The sequence below is a fragment of the Cotesia glomerata genome, linkage group LG4 (assembly GCF_020080835.1).
Source record: "Cotesia glomerata isolate CgM1 linkage group LG4, MPM_Cglom_v2.3, whole genome shotgun sequence".
Taxonomy (NCBI): domain Eukaryota; kingdom Metazoa; phylum Arthropoda; class Insecta; order Hymenoptera; family Braconidae; genus Cotesia; species Cotesia glomerata.
The window spans coordinates 21,301,666-21,311,927 of record NC_058161.1 but is presented as its reverse complement, the minus strand read 5'-3'; the positions used below and the strand labels follow the sequence as shown (position 1 = coordinate 21,311,927).

The 10,262-nt window shown below is 32.2% G+C and overlaps 1 long non-coding RNA gene across 1 annotated transcript; it reads left to right on the top strand.

The window, feature by feature from the left end:
• The first annotated feature begins 5,713 nt into the window (after positions 1-5,713).
• On the top strand, positions 5,714-9,466 carry LOC123263770. The gene is made up of 3 exons (XR_006509222.1): positions 5,714-6,104; positions 9,080-9,312; positions 9,389-9,466. It is a non-coding gene; the product is annotated as an uncharacterized LOC123263770 (long non-coding RNA).
• The last annotated feature ends 796 nt before the right edge of the window (positions 9,467-10,262 follow it).

The window sequence follows — 10,262 nt, the reverse complement described above, 5'->3', positions numbered from 1 at the left end:
ATAAATTTTAAAATAGGTCAAAACATTTATTTAGTCAAAAATCAAAAAACAGGTAAATTTGATGATAATTATTTAGGTCCATATAAAATAACTGAAATATTTCCTGATAAAAATGACATTGAATTGAAGTAAAACAAGGAAAAAGAAAGATAGTCCATTGTGACAGAGCAAAAATAGCACATTATAAAAGACGCAAAAATAAGGCAATTAGTAATGACAGAAAATCACCATAGACACATTTCTCTTACGGGCAAAAATGCGCAAACATCGTTAAAACAACACCAACAACCCAAAGCAAAGCATAAAATATGCGCGGAAATCACCCCACCCCAGAGTAGAAATTTTTATGCCCCCCTTCTCAAATAAAGTTTTTTTTATATATAGAATCACAAATAGAAAATAAATTAATAAAATAATAAAATAATAATAAAAAAAGAGAGGCACCTACAAGCACGTAGTAACAAATTTTTTTTATATAGCCCTCAAAGATTCCTTTTATTTCTCTTTCTCTCTCAAAGTGCCTTGCCACTCAGATCCGACACATAAATAAATTCTTAAAAATAAGCATCCATAAATTATCAAAATCAATTTCGAGACAATTATTTTTCAGATTTTTTTTCTCTCTTTTCCATCAAAGAAATTTCTTTTCTCTCCTTTCCCTAAAGATACTGAGAGGTAAAGAGAAATAACACGATAATTCATAAATTATAAATCCAAAAATGAGATTAAAAACAAAAATATCTTAAAATAATTATAAGCAAAGTTAAAATAGAAAATATGACGAGAAACAATTTTTTTTTTCAAAAAAATAACGACTAATTTTTTTGCAGGAAACATAGAATAAAAATCGTATTCAATTAAAGAAGTAACAAACGTTAACCATAATTAAAAATAATCACGAATAAATAAGAGAGAACATATAAAATAGTTAATAACAATTTTTATACATGCATAAAATTTTTTTTTCTAGTTAACAGTAAACATCTAGACATACTACCTTAAGTGGTTACAAAGATGAAAGATAAGTACGTCTATTTCCTCCCGAATATAAGAAGATTATGACCATTAGAGGTCCAAAGGTATTCAAAGTAACTATACAGTTAATCCCTACAATAAAGAAGTAATGATAAAATAGAAGAGATAAACAAAAAGATTATTGTCAGTAGAATTTCAGTAAGATTTAAAAATAATTTTTAAGCAGACAAACACTTAGTTAGAAAAATAAGTACATAGTGAGTAAATCGATGTTACAAAAATAAATGTAAAATAATAACGATGTACCATAACTACCTTACCACGTAAAGACAATTGCAGAAAAGATTTACATAAGAATCCTATAACAGGTAAAATAGTTATTTCAAAATCAATGGAGTAACTCTCGACTCACAGGGACGCAAGTCCACTGGGAGGGAGCAAACTCTTAAAATTTTTTCTTATAATGCACAAACAAACATAGTAGTTCTCGACTCACAGGGACGCGAGTCCACTGAAAGGGAGCAAACTCCTAAAATTTTTTTTTTGGAAATAAATCTTGACTCACAGGGACGCGAGTCTACTGGGAGAGAGCAAACTCCTGAAAAAATTTTTTTTAGGACAATGCATAACGCGCGAAATAAATTTTTAATTATTCATAGTAAAAATTACAGCCAACACCCCCTAAGTAACAAGCGGGACGCTTGTCTAGAGGGAGGGTCGTGTTACGTCCCCACCTGCATTCGCAGATGTCTCTATAGCAAAGACGCGCGCTAATTTAAAACTCTAATAATTATATAATAATTTCATAAATATTCTATTTTATAAATAATAGTGTAAAATAATAAGTAAAGAATTCCAAATGTTAAATATTAAATACTAAATATTAGAAATAGAAAATGATAAGAAAAGTGATACTCAGCCAACACCTGAGTAAACAGAATATTTTTAAGTTCACATTAACATTTTCTCTCGAAGAATGTTAATGGGAAAAACTAGAATGATTTATTGTAAGACAACTGAGCGTTGAGTACACCAGGTATATTCGAGAACATTCGTAGAATGTTCTAAATAAACAAATGATAACGAACGCCCGCGTGTCCTGGACTCTGGAGTTGAGTCAGCGCTCGTCATTCGAGTGGCCCTCGAAAATGCCACGCGCGTCAACTCGGGACTGCAGGATATTCGGGGCCCGATACGCAACCCTACTCCTCCTAGGGCGCGGCCCTTGGACGAGGAGATATAAGCGGGATGCACGGGTGGTTCGAGGCTCTTCTTCGAAGGCTTTGCTTGATATTAAAGTCACGAACTTAAGTCTCTTTATAATTTATACTCGTCGTGAGATGATTAATTCCGGTTACGAAATACCATTACGTACTTCACGGCAGTTGTCAAATCATATTAATTCCAAGTGTATTTTAAATAGTTAAATAAATTAATTTGTTAATTAAATTCACCGAAGTTAGTTATTTCGGAGTTGATTTGAGAACCTCTACTTACGACTCTGGAGGTCGTAACATCTTTATCTCCAGCTTTAGTTGTTCTACTGGTTACCTACAAACCCGTGAGGAAACCGGGACGTAACACAAGGTCCGACCGCTATTCATCGTTTTTCGCGATATCGCCGAAAATATTCACTTTATCGAAAAATTGATAGAAACATTTTTTATTGGTCTTTTAATTTTAAACATTTTTTTCAAAATAAAATTCTTCGTCAAATCAGTCGTTCCTGAGTTATACCCGTTTAAACAATTTAATTGCTAATACTAATTGTTTGCATTATTTTCCATAAAATTAAATACGATATTCGTAATCCTCGACCCAAAATACATAAGAATTCGTTGGAATTTCCCATGGACATAAAATGTACACTGGTTTCCCTCTTCAGCCGATGAACTATTTAAGGTATAAAAAATTTATATTATTTTTTAAAACTATCAGGTTATTTTATACATATATTTTTGAGTGTTTTTTTATAGTAAAAAACAATATTACAACAAATAGCGCAGATATCACCTGATACACATTGTAGGTTGTCATCCGACTTAGTAGTTTGTGTGCAGTATGGAAGCCACAATTTTACCCGAAATCAGTGGCACAGAAAAATCACTTTTTTTATACGTGTATCTTCTATGTAATGAACCTCAATTCAAAAGAAAAAAGTAAAAATTTAAATTTTTTAGAGGGCTGTGAAATTAAGTCGTGATTTCTTACCATTTTTTCCTACATTGCTTACTAAAAAAAAAAATAGTTTAAATAGAAATACTGCTTATAATAAAGGTTAATATTCTGCGTGATTGCATAAAGAAAAGTAATTTTTTCGTGCTATTGACTTTAGATGAAAATTGTGGCGTCCATAGTGCACACCGACTGCTAAGTCAAAGGACAACCTACCATGTCTATTAGCTGTTCTCCACTACATTCTACCTCCGCTCAAGTTACATCTTCGTAAAATATGGAAAAATATAAATATATGTTTAAAATAACCCGATAGTTTCAATAAATAACATTAATTTTTATACCTTAAATAAATTAATAAAAAATCAGCATGAAAACGTCGTTCTACACGTATTTCTCCCTTTAAATTAAGTCCTAGTTGTTCTCAAGGTACTTTCTACAAGAGGTTTTCGTAGAAAATACTTGGAATACTTAAATTAGAAATTTAAAATTTTTTTAAAGTTCAACACAAACCCTAAATATCCTCAAGCGTTTTCCTCCGAAGATTTTTATTAGAAGATTTTCCTCCGTTTTCCTCCGAAGATTTTCATAAAAACGATTATTTTTTATAGAATTTATCATATTTAATTTTTTTTGCGTTTTTTTTCCAAAAGTTCATTCAAAAACAAAAATTTATGAAAAGAAAAAGGTACCCAAAGGTCAATGCCTAAAAAAGTTATGGCTATTTGAAAATAAAAAAGCCATTTTTTTGAAAAATTCATAACTTTTTTTGGGTTAGATAAAAAAATTTGAAAAAATTTTAAAAAATGACTTTTGAAGGGTGGAAAAGAATCGTAAAGTTTCAGCTAAATCTAAAGGGGTCGGGTTCAAAAGTGGTCGATTTGGTATGGAATACCCCATTGATAGATAGATATAAACATTACAAAAATAAACACGAACAAAACAAAAGTATTGACAAACATTCTTCTTGCGTTTCTTCTTGAGATTTGTGATTATATCCGACGAATTGAATAGGTAAATAGTACAACTCTGCAGTATACCTGTACGTATCTTACTATATATCGAACAATTTTGGTACTCTCTTGCAACCTTGAGGCTCAAGCGTAACAACAACGATTCCAACACAAAATTAATAATTTTTGATTTTTTTAGCTGAACTTTCGTGTTTTTTTTTAATTTTTAACTTCCCGCTAAGAAAATCGAAAATTTTCAAAAAATCGGGAAGTTATTGTTTGCACCCCGTTTTAAAAAAATCGGAGTTACAACAGATCTCGACGTTTTGAAGCCCTAAGAAGCTTTCCTGACTATTTTTACGATGATGCCCGTACGTCTGTGTGTGTGTGTGTGTATGTGTGTATGTATGTATGTGTGTGTGTGTGTGTGTGTGTGTGTGTGTGTGTGTGTGTGTGTGTGTGTGTGTGTGTGTGTGTGTGTGTGTGTGTGTGTGTGTGTGTGTGTGTGTGTGTAAACCTCTTATAACTTCTCTTATAACGGCTTGACCGATTTGATCGCAGTTAATGTCATTCGAAAGGTCTTCGCCAAACTAAAATTTTATGAAAGTCGGAACCGATTCGGACCAGTAGATTTCGAGAAATCGCAAAAAAAGTGAAAAAAAAATTTGTTTTTTTTTTTCATTTTTTTTAAATATGTCCGAATTGGCTGAACCGATCGACCTCAAACACTCATTAGCTCTTAACCTTGAAAACCTGCATCGATAACCACAAAAAGCGTCAGAATCGGTTGATGCGTTCGAGAGATATCGTTGTCGAAAAAAATCGGAAAAAGTGTTTTTTTGTAATAACTCCGAAATGTTTCTTCAGATCAATTTTTATGTTCTGAATTATTTATAGAGCTTAAAAAACTACATCTATCGCTGCCAAATGCGTGAAAATCGATTAATTCATTCAAAAGTTATAGCAGTTTGAAAATTTAAAAATCGTGTTTCATCGAACTTTGATAAGATTTTTGAGCTCAAAGAATTCAAAAGTATAGAAAAGCTGTCTCCTTGAGCTGGGAGAGCTCAAAATAACATATAAATTGTATTTTTGAGCTCGAAGAGCTTAAAAACGTCATAAGTGCAATTTTAAGCGCCTAGGTATGGAATTAGCGGGAAGTTGCACGAATGGTCTTTAGGGTCAACCGTTTTCCTAATTTTTTTTTTAATCATCCCTTAACTATAGCGAACAAAACAAAAAAAAATTTTTCAATCGATCCACCCGTTTTTTAGTTTTAGCGAGACTAACGCACAGAAATTTATTTTTATACTAGCTGTTACCCGCCCGCTCCGCTGGGCACTTCATAGAATTGTATTTTTAGAGATCTAGACTTGAAATTTAGATTTAGATTTAGATTTATTCATTTTATACCAAGGCCTAATTGGCCGAATGGCAAATTTATACATATATATGTTAAAACTACATAAAATACAATATTAACTAAAAAGATGATGAAAAATAATACACAGATTAAGTAAAAAATCAGACACAGAATATATAAATAAATATTAGAATTATAATACACGATTTAACTTATTCATCAAGTAATAAAATACATGATTTATAATACATGATTTAACCAATTTACTAAATAACAGTTTACATGAGAGTTCTGAACAATATTAAATATCTAGTTTAAATAAATAGTCATAGATTTTATTTTTGAAAATATCTAAGTTTGAGGAATCAGTAATATCAGATGGTAGCTCCTCCCATAATCGTATAACAGTAATTACAAAAGAGTTTTCATATTGTGTTGTTGTATAATTAGGCAATTTAAAATTTAAATTATTTTTCTTAGCCGCCAATCTTTCTGAGCGCCTTACATCATCATTATCAATGAACAGTTCTCGTAAATAATTTGGTTCACCAGTCACTAAAAGCTTATAAAAATAACATGCTGCAAAGTAAATGCGACGACTTTTAATAGACAGCCAACCAAGTTCACGTCTGTACGGGGTAATATGTTCAGCACGTTTTAAGCCATAAATAAAGCGAACAGCTGAATTTAAAGCACGCTGTAGCTTGCAATCATTATCATAAGTTGAATTCATCAAAACTATAGAGCAGTAATCAATTAAAGGTAGAATAGTTGCAGAGACTAATAGTTTTTTTAATATAAATATTTTTACGTAATTTTAAACTATATAAAGTTGAGTTTATTTTGCTGACAGTTTTTGAGATATGACAGTTCTAGGACAAGTTACATGATAAGTGAAGGCCCAGACATTTTGTAGACTCTGTATAGGGTAAAGCCACACCATCAACAATGATAGGTGGTAAGCCTTCACGCTGGAGCGCTTTTACTCTATTATTAGATCCTAATAGCATAGCCTTAGTTTTTAAGAGATTAACTTCAAGGCCATTTACTCTAGCCCATTCTACAACCGCGAGGGCATCAATATTCATCAGTCTCACTGCATCATGTAATTGGTAAGGATAAAAGTGAATATAGATGTACGTGTCATCGGCATATAAACCATATCAGCTATACATAAGCCGCTTAGTAACTAAGTTCATGACTAGAAGGAATAAAATCGGACCAAGGACCGATCCTTGAGGAACGCCGGACGAAGTTTCCAAAAAACCAACTGGTACCCCTTGTTCATTCACTACTGACTGACTTCTGTTCGTGAGATATGAAAAGAACCAATTTATTGTATCATAAGAAAAGCCTAGCTCAACCAAGGTCTTCAAAATAACCTTTGGATTCACATAATCAAACGCCTTAGTTAAATCGAAAAGAACTAAAAGCGTCAATTTATTATCATCTATTGCTTTACTAACATCATCCACTAGTTTTAACAGAGCTGGTTGTGTTCCATGATGTTTTCTGAAACCAGACTGAAACTTGTCAAGTAGTTCATTAGTCTCAAGATAATTCATCATTTGATTGGCTATTAATCGTTCAAATACTTTGCTTAAATGAGATGTATTAGCTATTGGACGAGTATCGGAGAGTGTACGCGGGGGTGAGATTTTATTCAAGGGGATAATAAAGATCATTTTCCAATTTTGCGGAAATATACCTGTTTCAAGCGACCTGTTAAAGAGAGCTGTAAGAAATATAGAAATTTGAGGGATATGATTTTTAAGCCAGCGGAGATCTAATCCATCAGGACTCTTTCCCTTAGATTTACTAATCGTTAGATGCAACGCCTTGGTAACCTCAACTATATCAATTTTAGACCACGTGAAGGAGCATGTAACTTGACTACTACATAACAATTGCAGCGAGTTGATATAATCAAGATCACAAGGCGGATGCTTCCTTACTATATTAGCAAAGTAATTATTTAGATCAGAAGCATTAAAATGTTTCAAAGGAGAGGAGTCAGATCTTTTAACTAGTCCTAAATGTTTTAATTTACCCCAAATATTAGTTCCTTGAGGAAGATTTGTTAGTACATTCTTCAAATAATTTTCTCTCGCACTGTTAATTTCTATCTTTAGCTCTTTCCTAATTGACCTGTATACTCGAAGTAGTTTAATGTCGTTGTTTCTTTTTGCACGCTTATATGTAGAATCACGATTTTTACATTTTTCTTTAAGCTCATTTGTCATCCACGGATTTCGGGCTCTCACTATTTTACGTGATTGAAGGGGAGCAAATTCATCGAGTGAAGCAATAACATTCGAATGGAAAAAATGTAATAAATCATTGGGATCGGATGTTTCTAATAATTCCTTGTCTATATTTAGCGACTGCATGATAGAATTACACAAGGCATTATAGTTGGAGTCAGAGAAACGCCTAAAGGTAACAATCTTATTAAATTTTTTGGAAGTTTCAAAAACATATTCACAAATTGAATAATCATGCCCACTTATAAACGGTTGTTGAGACTTATGATAATTACCCAGTTTACATCGATTATCTAATAAAACAACATCAAGCCACGAATCTTTATTATTTGAGTGATGAGTAGCTTCATAAGGAACACAATACAGAGACATTTCCGAAATAAATGTTTTTAAATGATTAGAAACATACGAAGACTCTAATAGGTCACAATTAAGATCACCTGTAATAATAAGATTTTTATAATTAGGCATTAACTTTGAAATAACCTCAAAAAATTCATTTAAAAGATTGCCTTGAGGCCTTCTATAGATCACTGCCAGTAAAAGATGACAATTTGAGACAGAAACAACATCTATAATTAAATATTCTGGTTGATTAATATGATCCGTAACAGAGACATGGAGTATCTTAGATTTTAATGATTTATGGACCAAACAAGCAACACCTCCACCCATGAACACTCGTCCTGTTTTTGGATTAATTAGATTGCGATCTCTCCTAAATATTGTATAATCATCTAAGCAAAACACTGAATAGTCATGCACCGGCTTCAACCAAGTTTCAGTCAGTGCAATAACATGTGGCTTAGTCTCTGCAACTAAATCTAAGAATTGAGCAATATGACCATTGAAACTATTTATATTAAAACTTAAAAGCTTAATTGACGTAGATTTATTATCGTTAATATTGGTTAAATCAGCATGGCGTTATTCAAGGTTATCTAAGTCTAGATCAGAACAAATTTTAATTTTTAAGGAATTCTCATCCTTTTTGACATAAATAGACCCATTTTGCACCCAGATATACTTAAAGTGTAGATTCTTGGCCTTATGTTTAGTATTTAATAACAGTTTGTGTGTATCTACACTTAAAAATTCATTAATATAAATATTTCCCTGATACGAATCACCAACAATCTGAGGAAAAACATTTTTAATGAATAAATTTCTTAATTTCTTTCTAGAGTCAATAATATGATCCCGAACTTGTTGTGACTTCATCTTAAGTATAAACGAGTGCAACTTGGGTTTACTTCTTACATTTTCTATATTACTATTGTTATTAATACTATCAGTTTTTTGTTTTTTATCTATTTTTCGATTAGTTAAAATGTCTGATATTAAATTAGAAATATTTAGCACTTCAAAGACTCCTGATGCAATCTCTAATGATGACAAACTTTCCGTAACACAATCCGGGATACCAGTGATAATTAATTCAGATGAAACTCGTGTATTTGTCGAAGAAGTTAATAAATCCTGATTTACTGAGCAACTTGATTTGAGTGAGGCCATTTGATCAGCTAACGTCTTAGCCTTTATTGTATTCAAATTCGTATCTTCTCTAAGTTCTTCTAAAGCAGTAACCAATTTTGAGATTTTATCAGTATTTGCTAGTACATTTGTGTTTATACTCGCTAACTCTACTTTTGTCGCAGATTGTTCTTCTTGAATACTATTCAAGCGCTTGTTAAAGTCGTCAATCTTCGATGACAACAATTTGAATTCTGTAGCGAAAGACGGAATTTGTGCGACCGATTGCATGACTAAGGTCAATTTGTCATCAGCTGACAATGATGACCAATCCGAAGGAAGAGGATTCACAGCAGCTGTACTTGCAGAGGCACTGACCACAGTCGCATTACCTTCAACAGAATTTGAATGAATAGTCGCCATTGACGATTTTTCAGAATTTGATAGAAACACTGAGTCGCTGACAGGAGATTCTGAGCACTGAGGAGAGATTGGCGAAGTGACACTTGATTTCTGTCTTGATCTACTATTTTGAGATGAATTATCCGTTGACTGTGCAGATTTAAAACTCGAATTTGATGAGTTATTAGAGGTTACTGATCTTAAGGAATCAAGACGAGTTTTAATGGTTTTAGACTTGGTATTATCTTTATTTCCTAACGAACTTAGTAGATAACCAAATTTTTGTCTACAACAGTCATCCTTAGCTCTTGACTTTATGTAATCACATGCACAACTACGATGAAAAGATTTACTACAAGTGTCACATGTGAACGGTGTTTTAAGAGAGGATTTGCATCTACAACAAGCATCATATAGAAATGACATAACTGATCAACTAACATAAATAAATATAGTTGTCAGTAATTTATTGCGTTAATTTGAAGACATGAGTTTTATTTCAGACAAATCATGTAAACAAACATGAAACCAAGTAGAAAACATATACAAATGTGCCTGTCACTAACACTAGCACAGCAATAGAAAATGTAAACAGACCTCTCCACATTGATACTTGGTAGTGCAATACACACTTAAAATGTCTTGCTGACAATTTAC